Genomic DNA, 22,998 nt, shown 5'->3' with positions numbered 1-22,998 from the left:
GGAAGTGAAGATAGGGCAAAGAAGTTGAGGGTATATGCAAATAACTGATTAGAATAGCCAATCATGGAATTTTAATTGGGTAAGCAAGGAAGTGAAGACATAGGTGAGTAATGGCAACAGAAAGTATTAATGGGTTGTCCAGGAGGGGACTGTTGAAGGATTCTTAGTGTTAAGATCCTTGAAGGAGCTACCTACAAATAGAGGAAGTGAAACTACAGAAGGTAATAGGGTTGCAGGGAAGCTTCTGCTGCCAGCTTGCCTATCCTACTCCTATTAATGCAAAGACATTTTTACGTTTCAGATCAAGGCATGCATCAAGTTTTGGAGAACGATCTCCTGCTGACATGATCTGAGTTTTGCTGCTATGAGGATTCTTCTCTCATACAGCCCCTCTTCATATTTTCTGGTTCATGATTATAGGTATTTCCTAAATCTATCAAAAATGGCTTTTACATTTCTGCTCCTCACCCTCCTTGTTGCATTTGGGTAATTACCAAGGCCAAGAAGAAATTGCTGTCTTTTGACTCTGATTCAACTGATCTGAAAAGAAGCCCAAGCACTGGAGTTTTTAAAAAGTTTCCCTGTTGAGGGGCACCTGGGTGACTCAGTTGGTTAAGCCTCTGACTTTGGCTCAGGTCATGATCTCAGCGTCCTGGGATCCAGCCTAGCAACAGCTCTGTACTCAGCGGGGAGTCTGCTTCTCACTCTCCCTCTGCCCCTCCCTCCATTCATGTGTGCTCTCTCTCTCTCTCTCAAATAAATAAATAAAATCTTTTTTAAAAATTTCCCAGTTTATCCCAATGGAGAGCTAGAGTTGAAACACAACTGTATATGATACTGATAAATTCATTCACAAAATAAGGTCAAATTCATAATATTGGACTAGAATTAATAAACTGCCCTCACTACCTCTTGCTCTATAAGATATAGGAACCCAGTAGGCACTGGATATTTAATTTCTGGGGCTTCACATAGCTAGCAGTACCCCTAATCATTTCGTCCCTGGTGGAGATCTGTAGCTGTGCCATATAGTTAGAAGGGAGCCCACATTCTTCCTCCAACAGAGCCCTCTAGCCTTCTTCACCATTCAGCACCCTGCTTGCCTCAGCACAGGAATCCCCAGGAACTCTGCCTACTACACTGGCCCAGGTCCATAAGGCAAAAATTAGGAGTTGGAAGAGGAGCCACAAAATAATGGAAAGTATCAAGAAAGAAGCAGTAACTTGCTTGGAATCATTTAAAAATAGAGCAAAAGCATTCTTACCTTAATTTATCTTCCAAGCATGAAGGGTGAATTGTCCTACATGGAACACTAATGCACCAATGCCAATACCAGTAAATTAACACTATGTTAAGGGTGTGACTCTTAATATTGACATGGCCCTTAAAGTTAAGTCTACATGCAGTTACTTAGATTTGTTCACATTTGAAATACTTAATCTTAATATTTAATCTTCAGGGAGCTAGGAGACTTGACTACTGAAGAAATAACAGTGTCATATCCTGCCTGGCCCAGAGCTTCTAGACAGATTATTAGCAATGAGGAGAAGGGGATTAATATCAGAGCCTCATTGGATGGTGTGTGTGTGTGTATGAATTTTTTATTTATTAAAAAGAGGCATACATTTTAGGCTAAGAAATATTACTCTACAGGGTCATCTGTCTTCACAACTGCGACATAGTGATAAACCCACTTATAAAATGCTGAACATTTGAAGACCACTATTTCTTGCAAGAACAATTTGACATTTGTTTGTGTCATTGATTAAAAATGACTAGAAAAGTGACAGTCATTTTTTTTCACCTTGCAATCACTAATACTACACATTAATTTCAACCCAACACAACTTGTAGCATACAGTGATTTGTTTGCCAGGTTCCTCCCTGAATAAGATTATGTGGTAATTATTTCACAGTTAAAGTAATAAAAAGCCTAGGACAATAAATATTCTCTCAATAAATACTTACTGAATTGACTTGAGACACACAAAGGCCAAAGGGCATGTACATAACTTTTTTAACCCATTCCCAGGAGAGGACACAAAAAAGACAGTCTCTCTGTTAGGTTAATGACAATCATGTATATAACTATGATGTCCAATGATGTAAACAGAAAATAAATGTTTACATAATTTAATCCTTTATTTTTTAGGACACTCAATGATTAAATTAGCCAATGCCTTGGGTGTAGATGGGTTGAATGCCTTGAGTAAAGATCCAAGTATCCATTAAGAAATTTGAATTTGAAAAAAATAAAAAAATAAAAAATAAAAAAAAGAAATTTGAATTTGTTTAAAATAGCAATAATCTTTAAAATTAGCCTATTGAGAAATACAGATATCTATAACCATCTGTTTAACTTGGAAAGAACATTCTTAGACATATTTGTGTACTATATGAAATTTCTACAGAGAAAATCATGATACCAAAGAGACTTATACATTTGATTGACAAAACTGAAAATGTTACTTATCTAGATTTTAAAAACTATCTTTAACATTAATTTTAACATCAGGCTTCAAGCCTCAGCATACTCCTTACAGAGAGGCTCTCCAACCTGAGTCTTTTAGTCCAAACCACAGGCAGTATCTCTAGTTTTAATGCCCCCCCCCACTTCATTAATATAATTTACAACTCTGCATCTTTTTCTTTTTCTTTGATTTAATTTAGACAATTTTGGGAGATTACTTTCTTTGGGACTTTTTAAAAAAGTGACATTTCTCAAACTTGCTTCATTTTTAAAACTCAGTAAAGGCTTTCCCACTTCCTTTTCTATCACAGCTTAAGCCTCTTAAAGCCTTACTACTTGCAATGGGATCAAACCAGCAGCATCAGAACAACTTGGGAGCTTATTAAAAAACAGGAACTTGAGCTCCACCCCAGATGCACTATATTTAGCAAATCTACATTTTTAACAAAATCTGCTGTTAATTTTTTATGCACATTGCAGTTTTGAGAAGCACTTCATTAAGGTCAAACATATAATACTTCTCATAAAGACTTTTGCCAATAACAGGACCACTGTAGAAAAATTCAAAGTTTAAAATTACTTATGAGGTTGGAGTACAAATTGATACAACTTTTTAAAAAAATTTTATTTATTTATTCATGAGAGACACACAGAGAGAGAGAATGAGAGAGAGGCAGAGACACAAGGCAGAGGGAGAAGCAGGCTACATGCAGGGAGCCCGACATGGGACTCGATCCCAAGTCTCCAGGATCACACCCTGGGCCGAAGGCGGCATGAAACCGCGGAGCCACGGGGGCTGTCCATGATACAACCTTTTCAACAATTTGGTAATAGCATTAGGAATGTTAAAATGGTTATACTCTCAAACCTCATAACGACACTTTGGAAATAAATCCAAAAGAAAGAACCCAATGAAATGGTAAAAGTTTACTTTACAAAGATGCTCCTTGTAACCTTACCTAAAATAGCAAAAAATTGTAAACTAGCTAAATATTTAATGATAGAAAAATTATAAGTAAATTATGGCAATCTACCAGATAGAATTTTATTCAAAGACCAAAACTATGTTCATTAAAATATATAACATGAACTGAAAATGATGGAGTAGAGATTCCAGGGCTCTGTCTCTCTGCAAAAGCAACTAATGAGCTGGCTAAACCAGAATCAACTTTTGCACAACTCTATACTCAGAAACGTACCACAACAGGGCACCTGGGTGGCTGTTGAGCATCTGCCTTCCGCTCAGGTCTGGATCCTGGAGACCCAGGTGGAGTCCCACATCAGGTTCCCTGCAGGGAGCCTGCTTCTCCCTTTGCCTGTGTCTTTGTGCATCCCTCATGAATAAATAAAATCTTTAAAAAAAAAAAAAAACTTACCACAACCAGAAGCCCTGGTAAAGAAAGAAGCTACTGCTTTGTGCTAAGAGAGCACTGCAGTGTTTTAAATTGCCCACCTATCATCCCCCATGCCTCAGATTAATGGTGATAAATAACTGAGGTTAAGTAGGAAAACTGAGAGAGCCTCCTATGGTAGGGTAGATGCGCATGTGGTAATCAGCAGCCCTATGGATAGGATGAAATCCTGCCTACTCCCCCACACTTTTCTTTCATATAAAGAACCAGAACTGGGGCACCTGGGTGGCTCAGTCAGGGAAGCATCTGCTTTCGGATCAGGTTATGATCCTGGGGTCCTGGGATCCAGTCCTGCATCAGGCTCCCTGATCATTGGGGAGTCTGTTTCTCCCTCTCCTCTCCACTTATGTTCTCTCTCTGTATCTTTGTCACTCTCTCTCTCTCAAATAAAAAAATAAATAAAATTTTTAGAAAAACAAAAACAATAAAGTCAACAAACACAAAAGATTTAAAAGATCAACAAAACTGATAAACATTAGATAGACTTATCAAAAAAGAGAAAACAGGGGCAGCCCGGGTGGCTCAGTGGTTTAGCACTGCCTTTGGCCCAGGGAGTAATCCTGGAGTCCTGGGATCGAGTCCCATGTCAGGCTCCCTGCATGGAGCCTGCTCCTCCCTCTGCCTGTGTCTCTGCCTCTGTGTGTGTGTGTGTGTGTGTGTGTGTGTGTCTCATACATAAGATTAAAAAAAAAAGAAAACAGAAGACAAAAACTGCCAATATTTTTATAAGAAAAGGGGCATCACTGCATATCATATAGTCAAAGGGACATCAGGAGACTATTATGAGTAGCCTAATGCCAGGACTTTTGATAACTTAGATGAAACAGAAAAACTCCTTGAAAGACATTACCAGAATTCACTCAATAAGGAATAGGTAGGGACACCTGGCTGGCTCAGAAGGTAGAGAATGCAGCTTTTGATCATGGAGTTGTAAGTGTGAGCCCCACATTGGGTGTAGAGATTACTTAAAAATAAAATCTTTTTTTAAAAAAGGAATAGATAAAACAAATAGCCCAATGCCTATACAATAAGTTTAATTTGAAGTTAAAAAAGTATTCCTATAAAGACAAACAAAGAACAACAATAAAGGTAGCTATGAGGATGACAGCCTGCAACCCTCATGCAGGTTGCTAGTGCCAGAAAAGCAATACAAACCTTATTTTCCAAACAGTGTGGTTATAGGTCTTGACCTCTCTGGCAGCTCCCTCAGGGAACTGCACAAAGGTCTCTCTTTGTTCCATCCATTCCCAGGGCTGAGACTACTTCTGGGTAGCTTTTGCTGAAAGCATTTAAATGTATTTAAAGGCAAAGTTATGAGACACCACAGCCTGGAGCAAGGGACAAGACTTAAGACAAGAAAGAGACAGACTAGAATGGAAGGAATTAGGAAAGGAGATATACCGGGGGGGGGGGGTGGATAGGGATTTTAAAAATTCCCATGTATACAGGGAATCAAGAAGGCCAAGAACATACCCAGGGCAGGACACATGCTCAGAAAAAGCCCAAGAATACTCAAAGCTTTCACCTCTGGCTGGCCTGTAAATTCTGTGCAGGCAAAAAGCAAAGGGTAAGGCAAAGTTCTGGCAGGGCATTGAAGGAGAGTCCCAACAAAGAACCAACCTATAAATCTATCATAGAAATTTATAAACTTATAAAGAAGTTATAAAGTTAAGATGTCAATTGCAATCCCCAGGGTAACCACTAAGGAAAAAAAAATAAAAATTATAAAAAAAAAAAAAGAAAGAAAGAAAGAAAGAAAGAAAGAAAGAAAGAAAGAAAGAAAGAAAGAAAGAAAGAAAGAAAGAAAGAAAGAAAGAAAGAAAGAAAGAAAGAAATGAGGGCACCTGACTGGCTCAGTTGGTTAAGTGTCTGATCCCAGGACCCTGGAGTCAGGCTCCAGAGAGTCTGCTTCTCCTTCTACCCCCCACCCCCCGGTCATGCTCACACTCTCTTTCATGCTCTCTCTGTCTCAAAGAAGTAAGTAAAATCTTTTTTAAAAAAAGAAATGAAAAGGAAATCAAAATAACAAAATAGAAAAAAAAACAAGCAAAGAAATGGCAGCAATAGAATAACTAAGCAACAAAAAGCTATAAGACATACAGAAAACAAACTGCAAAATGGCAGGAGTACTTCTTTATCAGTAGTTATTTTAAGTGTAAATGCATTAAACTCTCCAATTGAAAAAACAGAGATCGGCAGAATGAATTTTATTCTTTATTTTTTTTAAAGATTTTTTTTTTTTTATTCATGATAGACATAGAGGGAGAAAGAGGCAGAGACACAGGCAGAAGGAGAAGCAGGCTCCATGCAGGGAGCCTGACGTGGGACTTGATCCCGGGACTCCAGGATGGCACCCCGGGCCAAAGGCAGGCGCTAAACCACTGAACCACCCAGGGATCCCCAGAATGAATTTTAAAAATGATCCAACTGGGGCATCTGGGTGGCTCAGTTGGTTAAGCAGCTGCCATCAGCTCAGGTCATGATCCCAGGTCCTGGGATAGAGCCCCACATTAGGCCCGGACTTAGCAGGGAGCCTGCTTGTCCCTGTCCCTCTATCTGCCACTCCCCCTGCTTGTGCTCTCTCTCTCTCTCTGTCAAATAAATAAATATAATCTTTGAAAAAAATTATCTAACTATATATTGTCTAAAAGGGACTTTCTCCCAAAGACATAAACAGGTTGAAAGTAAAAGGATAGAAAAATGTAATTCTATGCAAATAGGAACCAAAGACAACTGGGATTGCTATACCAATATGAAGCAAAATGAACTTTAAGTCAATATTATTACAAGATACAAAGAAGGACATTATATATTGATAAGAGTCAATTCATTAAGGAGTTGTAAAAATTATAAAATTATATACACCTACAAAGAGCCCCAAAACTGACATAATTGAAAGAAAAAATACACATAGTTCTACCATAATAGTTGGAGATTCAATAGTCCATGTTCAATAATGGATGGATAAGGGATCCCTGGGTGGCGCAGTGGTTTGGCACCTGCCTTCGGCCCAGGGCGCGATCCTGGAGACCCGGGATCGAATCCCACGTCGGGCTCCCGGTGCATGGAGCCTGCTTCTCCCTCTGCCTGTGTCTCTGCCTCTCTCTCTGTGTGTGACTATCATAAATAATAATAATAATAATAATAATAATAATAATAATGGATGGATAAGTAGACAGAAGACCAATAATGAAATAATAGAGGACTTGAAAAACACTACACAATAACTAGACCAAACAGACATGTAGAACATTCCACTCAACAGCAGAATACACATTCTTCTCAAGTGTGTATGGAATGTTTTCCAGTTACAGCATGTTAGGTCACAAAACAAGTCTCAATAAATTTATAAAGATTGAAATCACCCCAAGTATCTTCTCGGACCACAGTGGAATGAAATTAGAAATCAGTAATAGAAGGAAATATAGAAGATTCACAAATACGTAGAAATTAAACAACATAATCTTAAACAATGTGTAGGTCAGAGAAGAACTTATAAATAAAATTAGAAAATACTTTGAAGTCAGCCAAAAGGTAAACTTCCTTTTAGAAGATAAATAAGTGCTAGGGATATAATATACAACATGATGAGTATAGCTAACATTGCTGTATGATATACAGGGAAGTCAGTAAGAGAGTAAATCCTTAAACTTTCATCACAAGGAGAAAATTTTTTTCTTTTTTTCTTTCTTTTCTTATTGTATCTATATGATATTAACAGAATCTATTGTGGTAATCACTACAAAATAGTAAATCAAACCATGCTGGGGATGTATGTCAATTATTTCTCTCTCTCTTTTTTTAAGATTTTATTTATTTATTCATCAGAGAGAGAGAGAGAGAGGTAGAGACACAGGCAGAGGAAGAAGCAGGCTCCATGCAGGGAGCCGGACACGGGACTCGATCCCAGGTCTCCAGGATCACGCCCTGGGCCGAGGGCGACGCTAAACTGCTGAACCACCCGGGCTCCCCTATTTTTCAATAAAACTGGAAAAATAATCATTTATTTAGTTCAAGAAAAAATAAAATTCTTTGAGATGAATGAAAATAATAAAATATCCAAATCTGTAAGAATATAGCAAAAGCAGTGCTCATTAGGGAACTTACAATTGTAAATGCATATATTAAAAAAAAAAAACAAAACAAAAGAGAGAGGAAATTGAGTTGGTGAACCCCTGGTAAAGTTGCATATGAACAGATGCATATGCTTTACCATGCCATTCCACTCTAGGTTGATGCCTTACAGAAACACTTAAATATGTACTCTAACAGATGTATACAAGAATGCTCATAGGAGGGCAGCCCGGGTGGCTCAGTGGTTTAGCGCCGCCTTCAGCCCAGGGCATGATCCTGGACACCGGGAATCGAGTCCCACATCGGGCTCCCTGCGTGGAGCCTGCTTCTCCCTCTGCCTGTGTCTCTGCCTCTTTCTCTCTCTCTCTCTCTCTCATGTGTGTCTCTCATGAATAAATAAATAAAATCCTTAAAAAAAAAAAAAAAGAATGCTCATAGGAGCAGTATTTAAAATCACAAGAATTTAGAAATAATTAAAATGTCTATTAGCAGAAGAATAGATGATAAATTTTAGTAGATGCATACAGAAGGGCATTATACAGCTCTAGAAATGAACCATACAGAGCTGAATGAATCATCATAATGATACAATTTAAATATTAAAACAGAAAACAATAAAGCAATAAATAAAAATTTGGACCACTATTTCAAATTCAAAATGATAATTAACTGTGGTTGGGAGGTTGGAAAATGAGATCCAGAAAGATTAGGGAATGGTTCTTTATTGAAATTATTTATATTTTAAGCTGGATTGTACATATATTGTATATTGCCATTTAGGATATAATACTTTCTCCCTCTCAATTTCTCTTCTTTTGAAATCATGATAAAAATAAAATGTATAAATATATATTCTAATATAAGGTTACCAAATCAATAATGTAACCTTATACTTTAACAAAATAGGAAAAAGGAAGAGCAAGCTAACCTCAAGGCTTCCAAAAGGATGGGAATAATAAATATTAGAACTGATATATATGAAATTACAGAATAGAAAAAGAAAGTATCAATAAAACCAAAAGTTGTTCTTTGAAAACACTGACAAAACTGACATTCATCCAGGCTGACCTAGAAAACAATGACCTGAAAGCACTAGAGAGTAAGCAAAAACAGATGGAAATTGAAAGGAAGTCTACAGGTGGAAATAGGTAGTATCAATGGGAGAGTTTCCTGGTTTTACAGCTATCTGCCTGAGGGCAAGTCTCAGTGCCAAACTGGACAGCCAATACTCCAATATAAAACATGCAGTCGGATCCTTGGGTGGCGCAGCGGTTGGGCGCCGGCCTTTGGCCCAGGGCGCGATCCTGGGGACCCGGGAATCGAATCCCACGTCGGGCTCCCGGTGCGTGGAGCCTGCTTCTCCCTCTGCCTGTGTCTCTGCTTCTCTCTCTCTCTCTCTCTCTGTATCATAAATAAATTTAAAAAATAAAAATAAAAAAAATAAAACATGCAGTCTTATTGGTTAAAGAGTTAGGTGATATGGTTTTGGGCAAACATGGCAGCTGGAAATAAAGTAGTAAATCCCAGTAAAGACCATGTAAACTTTGCCCAAGGCCTCTTGTTGACCTCTGCATTACACATGCACAGCACAGACTCTAAACAACCCAGGTAAGGTAAGCTCAACGATTCAGTGTTTAAACTGTTGCCCATTACAGGAAAGACAGACTTTGGAATTTGAGTTCACCCAAGGTAACTACCCAGTAAAAGTAAAAAAGAAAAATATGCTCCTCAAAGGAGCTTAACAGGGCAGCCCCGGTGGCGCAGCGGTTTAGCGCCGCCTGCAGCCCGGGGTGTGATCCTGGAGACTCGGAATCGAATCCCAGGTCGGGCTCCCTGCGTGGAGCCAGCTTCTCCCTCTGCCTCTCTCTCTCTCTGTGTCTCTATGAATAAATAAATAAAATCTTAAAAAAAAAAAAAACCTAACTTTATAAAAAAAAAAAGGAGCATAACAGAATTTAAGTCTTTTCAATGTATATCTACAATATTCAGGGTAAATTCCAAATTACTAGACATACAAAGAAATAGGAGAATGTGATCCATCCCCCTCCAAAAAAAAAAAAAATGGTAATCAATGGAGACCAACACCAAGATGATTTAGCTTTAGGCATAAACAGATTTAAAGCAGCCATCTTATGGAGCTAGAGAGTATAATGCTAAGTGAAATAAGTCAGTCAGAGAAAGGCAAATGCCATATGATTTCACTCACATGTGGAACTAAAAAAACACAAACCATCAAACTGAAAAAAATAAAAGAGAGAAAGAGAAATCAAGAAAAAGACTCTTAACTATAGAAAACAAACTGATTGGGACGCCCTGGTGGCTCAGTGGTTGAGCATCTGCCTTTGGCTCAGGGCATGATTCCGGAGCTCTAGGAAAAAGTCCCACATCAGGCTCCCTGCATGGAGCCTGCTCCTCCCTCTGCCTGTGTCTCTGCCTCTCTCTCTCTCTTTCTGTCTCTCATGAATAAATAAATTTTTAAAAAATTAAAAAAAAAAAAAAGAAAACAAACGGATTGTTACCAGAGAGGAGATGGGTAGAAGGATGGGTGAAATAGGTGATGAGGATTAAAGAGTGCATCTGTCGTGATGAGCACTGGGTGATGTATGAAAGTGTTGAATCACTATATTGTACACGTGAAACTAATATAACACTGTATGCTAACTGGAATTAAAATAAAAACATCAAAGAAAAATAAGACAGCCATCATAATGTTCAAGGATGTGAAGGAAAATACTCTCAAAATGAGTTAAGGGGCAGGATATCTTAGGGGAAAAAAATCAAAACTATAGAAAGAACCAAATTTCCTATTCTAGAGGTAAAATATTCTTTGTTAGAATACTATTTCCTATTTTAGTATTCTAGTAAAGTATTCCAGAAGTAAAACTACAGCATATGAAAAAAATTAAATTTCCCTGAGTGGGCTTAAAAGCATATTGACAATGACAGATGAGTGAGTGAATTTGAAGATAGATTAGTAGAAATTATCCAAACTGATGAAGAGAAAACAAAAATTGGGGAAACAATAACACAGACCCTCAGGGACCTGTGGAACAATGCCAAATATTCTAGCATTTATCTTTTTTTTTTTCTAGCATTTATCTAAGTAAGTCTCACAAGAAGATAAAAGAATGGAATACTTATGTTTGATAAAATAATGGCTGAAATTTCCCCCTATTTAGTAAAAATATAAACTTAAATATTCAAGAATACCAACAAATTCCAAAGAGGATGAATATGAAGAAAATGACACTTGGGAACACCATGGTCCAGTAGTCCTCAAAAGATCAGCCATGGACCTTGAGAGATCCCTAAGATCTTTTTCTAGAATCTTACAAGATCAAAATTTTCAAAATAATATGGAGATAATATGCACCATTTTCACTGGTTGAGATTTACACTAATGAGGCAAAAGTAATAATTGTCAAACTGCTGGCAATGGTACCAAACTATAGTAATGGTCATTATCCTTCATACCACCAGAAACTCTGATTTTAAAAAAGGAAAAGAAAAAGCCAGTTTTATTTAAGAATGTCTTGAAAAAAATCAGTAAAAATTATTAATTTTACTAAATCTTGACCCTTGAGCATTTCTTTTTTAAATTAATAGACTTCTTCTTAGAGCAATTTTAGGTTGATAGAAAAATTAAGCATATAGTACAGAGTTCCTACATCCTCTCTCTTTTCCCTATTCATTGTTGCCCTACTTTTAGCATCTTTTTTTAAAAATTTTTTTTAATTTTTATTTATTTACGATAGTCACAGAGAGACAGAGAGAGAGAGGCAGAGACACAGGCAGATGGAGAAGCAGGCTCCATGCACCGGGAGTCCGACATGGGATTCGATCCTGGGTCTCCAGGATCGCGCCCTGGGCCAAAGGCAGGTGCTAAACCGCTGCGCCACCCAGGGATCCCTACTTTTAGCATCTTGCATTAGTGTGATTCATTTGTTATAACTGATGAGCCAATACTAAAACATTATTATTAACTAAATTCTATAATTTACATTCAAGTTCATTGTTTGACTTGTAAAGTGTTATGGGTTTTGCATGTCATATATCCACCATTGCAGTATCATATAGAATAGTTTCAACACCTAAAAATCCCCTGTGCTCCACCTATTCATCCTTCCCCTTTTCCCTTAACTTCTTGGAAATAGCTGATATTTTACTTACTGTCTCCAAAGTTTTGCCTTTCCAGAATGTCATATAGTTGGAATCATCCAGTATATAGCCTTTTCAGATTGGCTTCTTTCACTTATCAATACGCATTTAAGGTTCTTCCATGTCTTTTCATGGCTTGGTCATTTCTTTATATTGCTGGAAAATAAATATCCCACTGTACTGACATAGCAGTTTGTTTATCCACTCATCCATTGAAAGTGGTTCCATCCAAGTTTTGGTAATTATGCACAGAGCTGGTATAAAACATTCACATGTAGGTTTTTGCATGGACATGTTTTCATCTTACTTACATAAATACCAAGGACTGTGATTGCTGGATTGCATGGTAAGACTGTGATTAGATTTATAAGAAAATGTCAAAATGTCTTCCAAAGTGGTTGTAACATTTTGCATTCCCACCGGCAATGAATGAGTTCCTGTTGTTTCTGATCCTTGCCAACATTTGGTGATGTTAGCATTTTAGATTTTAGCCATTTTAATAAGTATATGTAATATCTCTGCCACCTGTATATTTTCTTTGGGGAGATGTTTCTTTTCTTCTTTTCTTTTCTTTTTTTTCTTTTCTTTTCTTTTCTTTTTTTTTTCACAAGTGGATCAGTTTATTAAGTAGGAAGTGGAGAAAGTGGGGGCACAAATATAGTATGCAACCACCCAAACTCAACCGAATCTGAGATTCCTGGAAAAACCTGTCAGTTACAGAATTGGCCACTTCCTCCCCCGCTGAAACAGGGGCTTGTCAGGGGAGACCAGGGAATAAGGTAGCAGGACCGGTGGTTGCTCTAGGGGCTGGGAGTGATCTCTGCGTAACTTTCAAGGCCAGGTGGTCTTGGACTCAGGATGGAGACTTCATCGCAGATGCAGCCAGACCCAGCAAGATGCCTGCGACCGTGAAGCCCTGGGCAGCAATCTGGGCGCGCATCATAAGCTGCGAGCGGTGGCTCTATGGGTACCATTGGGTTCTCGCGGGTCTTCTGAAGGAATTTTTCCTTGAAGCTTTCTGGAGTGCTGCAGATACTGGGGCTAAAGCCCTCAATGACTGGGGGCTGTGATGGTTCAAAGGGTGCCCCCGGAGTCACAGGGTCAGGAGCCGCCATGTCCTGGGCAACAGCTTTGGGAGAAATACCCTGGGGAGATGTTTCTGTTCAGATCTTCCACTCACTTTTTCATTGGATTGTTTAGATATATTTTTTCAAGTTTATTTATTTATTTTATTATTTATTTATTGAGATCAAGAGTTGTGCACTCTTCCAACTGAACCAACCAGACTCAATTCTGTATGATGAAATCAGAAGGATTTTTATTTATTTATTCATGAGAGACACAGAGAAAGAGGCAGAGGGAGAAGCAGACTCCATGCAGGGAGCCCGATGTGGGACTCGATCCCAGGACTCCAGGATCATGTCCTGGGCCAAAGGCAGACACTCAACCACTGAGCCACGCAGGCGTCCCACATAAAGCACTTCTGCTGCATACTGAATTATGATGGTTTTCTTGAGGAAAAACATTCGAGTGATTGAGTTGTGAGCTGAATTGGCCAATTTTTTCACAGAGCATCATTTTTACTTGAAAAACAAGCTATGGTAATTCCGGAATTGAGTAATGGCAGACATTTTCTTGAAAAGAAAGTAAATAAGCCTGTCATTTCAAGAGGAAAAACTGACAACATAAATATAAGATTCAAGCTTTCAAATAAAAATAAGAATTTTGCAACTCTTGTATCGTCCAGCATAAGCTTTACTGTTTTTCAACACTTTAAAACTTTTCTGCTAAGATTGGTAGTGATATTAATGAATGTGCTTTTAAAATTTTGTACAATGAAATATGTCAACACTTGAAAGATCTACATAACCAAGTGAACAAATATTCTACATCAAAAGCAACTGCTAAGAAAATGAATAGGAAGGGGATGCCTGGGTGGCTCAGTTGGTTAAGCATTAGCCTTTTGGTGGAGCCATGATCTTGGAGTCCTGGGATTGAGGCCCACATTGGGCTCCCTGCTCAGCAGGGAGTCTGCTTGTCCCTCTTCCTCTGGCCCTTCACCCCTGCTCATGCTCATTCGCTCTCTCTCTCAAATAAATAAATAAATTCTAAAAAAAAGAAAGAAAGAAAATGAATAGGTAGGGCATAGACTAGAAGAAAAGATTTGCAAACCATATATCTAACAGACTATTATCCAAAACATATAAAGCCATACAACTCAATATTAAAAGGCAAACAACCCAATTAAAAATGTACACAAGGGGGATCCCTGGGTGGCGCAGCGGTTTAGCGCCTGCCTTTGGCCCAGGGCGTGATCCTGGAGTCCCGGGATCGAGTCTCACGTCAGGCTCCCTGCATGGAGCCTGCTTCTCCCTCTGACTATGTCTCTGCCTCTCTCTCTCTCTCTCTCTCTCTCTGTGTGTGTCTCTCATGAATAAATAAAATCTTAAAAAAATGGACACAAGATTTATTTTTTTAAGATTTTATTATTTATTTATTTATTTATTTATTCATGACACACACACACACACACACACACACACAGAGAGAGGCAGAGACACAGGCAGAGGGAGAAGCAGGCTCCATGCAGGGAGCCTGATGTGGGACTCGATCCCGGGACTCCAGGATCACGCCCTGGGCTGAAGGCAGGTGCCAAACTGCTGAGCCACCCAGGAATCCCTGGACACAAGATTTAAACTGAGATTTCACAAAGGAAAATGTAGGAATGTCACAAACACATGAGTAAGTGTTCAAAATCATTAGTCAGTGAGATACTGCTGTAAATGCATTAGAGTGGCTAAAATAAGAAGACTGATGATACCAAATGTCAGTGAGGATGTGCAACAACTGAAACTCTTATACCCTGCTACTAAACTAAGCTGTGTTGAAAAACATTGAGGGATGAGTATGTAAGGATTATCTGAGAAGTATAGATGAAATCTCTGAATTTCATTCTCTATGGAATATTCTATATTGTGATAGAGTTTGGGTTATCCAAGCATATTCATTTGCCAAAACTCATTGAATGGTACACTAAAGACTATATGTTCACTATATGTACAGCTCACCTCACAAAAACACATAAATAAATGACTGTCATGCTAAGTACTGGATGAAGTATACTGATGTCTACAACTTACTACAAAATGCAAACAAAAAAAATGGATTCGGGCTCCTGGGTGGCTCAGTCATTGAGCATCTGACTCTTGGTTTCGGTTCAGGTTATGATCTCAGAGTCGTGAGACAGAGCCCCACATTAAGTTCTGTGCTTAGTGTAGAATCTGCTTGAGATACTCTTTCTCCCTGCCCCTTCCCCTCACTTGCACTCACTCTCTTCTCTCTCTCAAATAAATGAAATAAATCTTTAAAACAAATAAGATGAATTGAGAGATTGACAGAGGAATCAACAGATAGATGGTTGGATAAATACGTGATAAAGCAAATTAATTGCTAATTCTAGAATATAGGTGGTAAATATACATGAATTCATTGTGCAGATAGTTCACTTTTTCAGTGTATTTGACAATTTTCTTAATAAAATGTTGGGGGAAAGTTATATAGAAAAGGAAACATAGTTGACTTTAGATGTTGAAATGATGGAAATTTTTTCAAGTTATCTCTAATGATGCATATGAATTTTATAAAGAAAAAATGCACTTTGTACTTCCTTCCATTTCCATGAAGCAGGAAAAAATAGATGTTTTTTCATCATATACTAAGCTGTGGTATATTGCTTTCTAGCTAAACAATTAATCCATCATAAACGTAAACTTTATACTAAAGACATGAGAAAATGAACTTCATTGTCCCATAGTGAAATTATTTTAATAAGGTTAAATTACTTAAAGCACATTTTCTTTGAGCACTCTTAGGGCATTGTAGGATTGCATGAATCTGTTTTAGACTTCTGATTTAAACCTTTACAGCCTAATTACAACATAGCCACTAAGCAGTTGCAGGATTTTATTTAGAAAATGTAACTTCTCTATTAGAGATATCTTTAAACTGGACATTAAAATGCCTGACCCGGGCAGCCCGGGTGGCTCAGCGGTTTAGCGCCGCCTTCAGCCCAGGGCATGATCCTGGAGACCCGGGATCAGGTGTCACATCAGGCTCCCTGCGGGGAGCCTGCTTCTCCCTTGCCTGTGTCTCTGCCTCTCCTCTCTGTGTCAGTCATGAATAAATAAATAAAATCTTTAAAAATAAAAAAATAAAATGCCTGACCCACCGTAGAAATACTGTGAAATAAAATAAAATGATGGATACAAAGATACCTTAAGGGGCGCCTGGGCGGCTCAGTAGGTTAAATGTCTGCCTTTGGCTCAGGTCATGATCCTGGAATCCCCGGATCCAGCCCCACACTGGGCTCCCCGCTCAGCAGGGATCTCCCTTTCCCCAAACCCCCACCATTCATGTTCTGTCTCATGCTCACTTACTCTCTCTCTCTCAAATAATTAAATAAATAAAATCTTAAACACACACAAAGGCACCTTGAAAAATTAAAGTTATGACACAAAGTCTGTTGAGATATTAAAACATTTTCCTCTGTTCATCCATGTCGAATGGTGGCCTTTAGGAAAGAATGAATATTACCTTCACGCATTCGTGGAAGAACTGATTAAATCTGTTGCAGTCTTTGTGATGATAAAATTATTGCTTTTACCTACTTAATTACCCTATTTTTGTCTGTTCAAGGAAAAAAAAAAGATTTTATGGCAATAGCGATCTTGCCTCACTTGATTGCTTCCACAGTGCCAAGGCATAAGTACTGAAAAACTGTGCTTTGTTCATTAATCAGGGATAATTCATGCTGGTTAATCAGAATGTGCAATTTCCTTTTTCTTTGGAAAAAAGACAACTGGATGTTGTGCTTCAGTGACAGTTCCATTTCCGGAGGAAGTCCTCTAATAAGGGACACAAAATGCCAAAATCTCATGTTTCAATGGTCCCATTTCTCCATGTATGTAAAGCTAGATAAATTTTCTGAAATGGAAATTATCCCATCCTTCTCTGTTATTGATTAATTCCCTGATACCTCATAGCTATCCAATGTTTAACCTGAATCTAAAACCCAGAAAAATTTTGGAGAAAGACCCCTACTAACTTAAAAATTAAATAGAAAAAAAAAATTCCTAGCCATTTTTTCCTTGAATCCATTTCTCACATTTCTTCTGAGCAATCAGCTCTTCCTAGAGTTTAAAGTTGTTCTAATGGAAACAAACCTATTAGCTGGAACTCAGATTTTACTTACCCCTTACCTTTACTTTTTTATATTAAAAGAAATAGAAAATTTTCCTGAGAGGTGTTCTCATTGAAAAATTAAAATGTAAACCTCTAGTTTAAAACTTTAACCTTAAATCAGCTTATTTTCTAAAGGAAGTCTTATTTTTGTAGAGACCTGTAACATAATGATGTTTAAAACCACAAGGAACTTCTTTTCTTGAGTCATTTTTCTTACCAAATACTGGTTCTTACCAAGTGACTTCCTTTCAGGGCACATTTTACTCACTGATTACAAACTCCTAAAAACAAATGGTGTGTGTGTGTGTGTGTGTGTGTGTGTGTGTGTGTGTATAACCCCAAAATCAGAAACTTACCTACAATTAAACCAGTTTCTACTTGGCTAGACACCCAACATAGTCATACCCAGGAATGGTCATTAAAATATAGTGATATTCTATGTCCTTTTAAAAAATATATGGTAATTGAGATATTTTATTAAATTTTCATTAGTCTACCTGGAAAATGAGATATTTTCCACACATGGACATAATTCTACTTATTCTGCAAGCCAGTAGGTATTCCTTTTGAAGTATTTGAATTAACCTGTTTATTAATTATGGTAAATTAGAGAATTATTCTCAACTCTTCAACCCCCCTCCCCCATGTGAACTTCTAATGAGAATTATTTCCCCATCATTAATGTTGGGTGTAGCCATGCATCAACTTACTTTGGCCCACTCAGTAATAGCAAATAGGAGTACAGGCCTTAAATAAGTGGTTTGACTCTGCTGACTGTGCGTGGTGATCCACCAGGGAAAGAATGTATCTCAGGCAGTTAATGGGATTATGAGAACACAGCGAGCCTGATCCCAACCTGAAGCTTTGACACAAGTCTAGCTGGCCTGTGACAGAAAACAGAGTGTTCCTAGCTCATCTACATACTCATGAACAAGGTAAAATAAATGCTTATTTTTGTGACCTGTTGAGTGTGGGGGCTGTTTGTTACTCAGCAGTAATGTGACAATAGCTAATATATCCCATAGTTTTGCGCCAGTAGCAAACACATGTATGAAAACTGAGTGACACACTCATATCTTTACCTTAGCTCTGAGTCCTCAAACCTGAAATGATCAGGAGCTTTGGAGACTCAAAGAATCATGCCAATCCCAATAACCAAGGTTCTTGCTACTATTAGTAGGGACCCCAGACAAATTGGAAACTCTAGATAATCTTCCATAATGGAGTTGGAGGAGAAAAAAATAGAGTAAAAGAGTCAACAGAAACGTGTGAAAGTTCTAAAGATTCTGTAAGAGTTCAATAGAAATAGCGAGAGCAAGGAAGAAGGTGTGTATTTAACCAGGCAATGTGCCTTCTACTCTACTGGCCAAAGAACCAGTGATACAATCCAGCTCTGAATTCTCTCTGGGTGTTTCCAGGGCCTGAAGTGTTTCACTCAGCATCTCCTCTGTCTTCCCCCTCTTTCATTTGTAACTAACTACATGAGTGCTTCTTCCACCCAAAGCTCAGAGTATAGGAAACAGGGTATTCTCTGTTATCCCAGAGAAAAGGAGCTGGGCTTATGTGTTAGCATCTTGTTAATACTTCAAAAATCTACCTCTGGGAAGTTCTTCGCTTTGGTCTCTAGTTTTGTTAGAGGAGCAGCACAGGAAGGAATAAGAGGTTGGGTATATCCCCCAGAGGGGCTTTTTACATTTACATTTGCATATTTTAGCAATAGATCTATTTTTCTACTGGTCATGGTTAGTGATGCACTTCTTGGCAACAGTCCAGAGGAAACTTAATTTACATAGCACTTTTGATTAAAAATGAGGCACTGTTGGGCGCCTGAGTGGCTCAGTCAGTTGAATGTCTGCCTTTGGTTCAGGTCATGATCCAAGGATCCTGGGATGGAGCCCTGTGTCCAGCTCTCTGCTCCACAGAGAGCCTGCTTTTCCCTCTCCCTCTGCCTGCCCCTCTGCCTACTTGTGCTTTCTCTCTCTCTCTCTCTCTCTCTCTCTCTCTCTGTCAAATAAATAAATAAAATATATTTTTTTAAATGAGGCACTGAGCTCCCATCTTGGTGAATTATAAAATTCTTCTCCTATCTTTTTATCAGAAGAATAATTTCAGTGTATCTCTACTATAAATGATGTTTATATACTGTAAGAATTTTTCCTGTGGTTACAAACATTTTGGAGTCTCAACATTTTTCTGCTTTCACACTAATGACTTAACAAAGCTGTTTCCACTAGGACCATCTAATGACACCATGTGTTTTTCCATAATCACTATTTGTAATGGCTTCCTAATCTCTCATAGAGTGGATATGCCATCATCTTATTAACCATTTCTTATTGTTTATTGTTGGATTTTTAAACTGTGACCAACATTTTCGCTATTATATACAACTTTCCTGTAATTGATGACATGCTTTCATCATGTTTTTTAATCTTTTGATTATTTCTTTAACACACATTCCCAAAAATTCTATGGGGCCCAAGGATAGGAATACTTTAAAATCCTTAGCGGATATTTCTAAATCAATTTCCAACAGACTTTTGTGATATCAATGGTAATAATGTATGAGAGCACTAGTTTTATCCCTTCCTAACAAATATTGGATATTATTACAAATGTTGCTTTTTTTGTAGTTAAATGAATGGAAGAAGAAAGGTACTTCATTATCATTTCCACTGTTACTTTTTTAAAAAGATTTTATTCATTTATTCATGAGAGACACACAGAGAGAAGCAGAGACACAGATAGAGGGAGAAGCAGGCTTCATGCAGGGAGTCCGACGAGGGACTCGATCCCAGGACCCTGAGATGACGACCTAAGCCAAAGGTAGATGCTCAACCACTGAGCCATCCAGGTGCTCCTCCATCGTAGTTTTCTGAATTAAAAGTGAAGTGGAATATTTTCTCATGTTGGTAAACTAGATGATCTCCTTTTCTCAATATCTATTTACTTTATTATACCACAAACGTACTGGAGCAGCTTTCTTTTTTTTTTTTTTTTTAAGATTTTATTTATTTATTCATGAGAGAGAGAGAGAGAGGCAGAGGGAGAAGGAGGCTCCATGCAGGGAGCCCAACGTGAGACTCAATCCCGGGTCTCCAGGATCAGGCCCTGGGCTGAAGGTGGCGCTAAACCGCGGAGCCACCTGGGCTGCCCTGGAGCAGCTTTCAAGGTGTGCTTATCAATAAGAAAACATACACTTATTGTTTCTTTTTTATGTGGATGCTGTATGCCCATTATTCTACAGATTTGTAATATAAACCTATTCTCACAGATAAGTATATAAGTTGGAAGCATTCTTTAAAAAACAAGCAAACAAAAACCCGAAGTAGTGGCAAAATCTTTCTGAAAAAATAATCGACAGAACATTTTATCAGCATTTACCTTGATCCAAAAGCACTGACTTTAAAAAAAAAAAAAAAAAGCACTGACTTTATAGAGGGATCTAATCAATTTAGCAAATCAGCCAAAACAACAGTACATGACAGATCAAATTCCATTTGAATAAATACCTCACAGAGGGCAGAAGTAGGACCAATTTAGGGAAGCCCCAAGGAGACAAGAGTTTTGCTAATGATAGGAAGAACTTTGTAGCAATTAGCTCAAACCCAAATCACACCTGGACTGTCTGATGAAAGAGCAAGTTTCATATCACTCTGCTCCAGCAAAGATGGTTGGGGGTAGTTTGGAGTCATATGTATGGGGATGAGGGAGGCTTGGCCCTGAGGGGGATGGATAGCTTCGAAGTCCCTTCCCACTCTGTTTTCCCAAGCGCAGCTTGTGGACCTGTCCCTCTTGGGCCTAGGAAGAGGGGACTTATTTGTACAGGACAGAGAAAGAGGAAGAACTTGTCTTCTTCTTGAGGGTGGGGCCTACCCTTGTCAGAATTTTGAAATAGCCAGACCTTATCTTGGGCATCTTCCCACTTCCCTTTCTGTACTTTTGCTTACCATCTCATCCAGATCTCAGCTGCCCCATATTCCAAGGACAGCCTTCACTTCCAAGCAGGACCCTTCCTACTGTATTTCTCCTCTCTCCAACTATTCTCAAATGTCCCCTTCTTTTAATACAGGGAACCTTAGTTAGGTGTTGAGAGGCAGCTTGAACAATTTCACTGTAAAATCTGGATGACTGATAGCCCATGACCTTCCCAGACAGACATGAGTTTCAAATCATGATGTTTCCTTTTTTTTTTAAAGATTTCTATTTATTTATTCATGAGGGACACACACACACACACACAGAGAGAGAGAGAGAGAGAGAGAGAGAGAGAGAGGCAGAGACACAGGCAGAGGGAGAAGCGGGCTCCATGCAAGGAGCCTGATGTGGGACTCGATCCTGGGTCTCCAGGATCACACCCTGGGCTGCAGGCAGCGCTAAACCGCTGCGCCACCGGGGCTGCCCAAACCATGATGTTTCTAAAACCAATGGCACCTTTGACTGACAACATGTGGTAAATTAAACTCCAATTAATAGCCCCTCTAGAGTTCAAATCGAAGCTCCATTACTTGCTGTCTGGTGAACCTGAAGATATCGCTAAGCTATCTGTAGCTTCAATGTTCTCATCTGTAAGTGAGGAAACTTTATTATTAAGCCTAGCATAATGCTTGACATATAGATCTTAGGAAATGTTGGTTATTACCCTCCCCTTGACATTCCCACACGCACAGATGCCATCACTGATATCCTGCTGTCTTCCTTCATTTCCATTTCAAAGTCCCTAGCCTATATTACTTGGGCAGAAGGTATCTAAGGCAGAATCCCAGCAGCTGAGATTCCTACCTGAAAGGAGGAATTCCTCACATTCAGCTGCCCCTACTCACCTTTCTATTGCAGGAGTTCCTGCCAGTACACGGTTTACCTTCTCCCCCTTTTCTCAGCGTTCACTTTGTTATTTTTGTTCAAGTGGTTATTGGACTGGGATGTTAAAGTTTGATTTGAAAGTTTGCTTAATTTACTTTCAATATTTCTGATTTTCTAATACCTATATTTAAGGCTACAAGTTTTCCTTCTGCGTAGTGTGCTGACTATAAACCACAGATTTTATAAAGGAATACTTCTGTGTCCATCATCACATGTTTTTTAACTACCAGTTGAGTTTCTCCTTAACCCAAGAGTTATTTAACCAACTGAGCCACCCAGGGGCCCCCACCCAACAGTTATTTAGTAATCTTTTAAAAAAAAATTTTAGATGCTTACTTTGGTGGGTATCATTATCAATTTGATTTGTGACATCTTCCTACCTATTATTAGGCATCAGGAAGTCAGTAGCCATTTGGCGGCTCTGTCTTCTCTATCTCCTGTCTCCGTGTTGGCATCTCTATAATTGATGCCAACTCTCAAAAGTTTATACTCAGTGCAGGTAGGCTATGAATGAATGAAACGATGCCTCTTTCAACATATTTAAAGAAATAAATGAGGATGCTGGGGTGGCTCAGTGGTTAAGCATCTGCCTTCAGCTCAGGGTGTGATCCTGGGGTCCTCGGATCAAGTCCCACATCGGGCTTCTCCCTCTATCTCTGCCTCTCTCTGTGTCTCTTATGAATAAATAACAATTTTAAAAATCTTTTAAAAACTAAAGAAATGACACAGTACAGTGCTTTCAGTCAACAACAGTAACAGGTACCCATTTAAAATAAAATT

At 38.6% G+C, this 22,998-nt stretch overlaps 1 protein-coding gene and 1 pseudogene across 1 annotated transcript in view; both read right to left on the bottom strand.

Annotated features, from left to right (window-relative positions):
- JAK2 (Janus kinase 2) overlaps positions 1–22,998 on the bottom strand; it is a 232,680-nt gene that overhangs the window by 135,641 nt on the left and 74,041 nt on the right. The window lies entirely within an intron of this gene.
- On the bottom strand, positions 12,316–13,229 carry LOC129499913 (HIG1 domain family member 2A-like; annotated as a pseudogene).

This window comes from Nyctereutes procyonoides, unplaced genomic scaffold (assembly GCF_905146905.1).
Source record: "Nyctereutes procyonoides isolate TBG_1078 unplaced genomic scaffold, NYPRO_anot_genome, whole genome shotgun sequence".
Lineage (NCBI taxonomy): Eukaryota > Metazoa > Chordata > Mammalia > Carnivora > Canidae > Nyctereutes > Nyctereutes procyonoides.
Note: the sequence above shows the minus strand (reverse complement) of the source record. Positions and strands in the feature narration are given on the sequence as shown.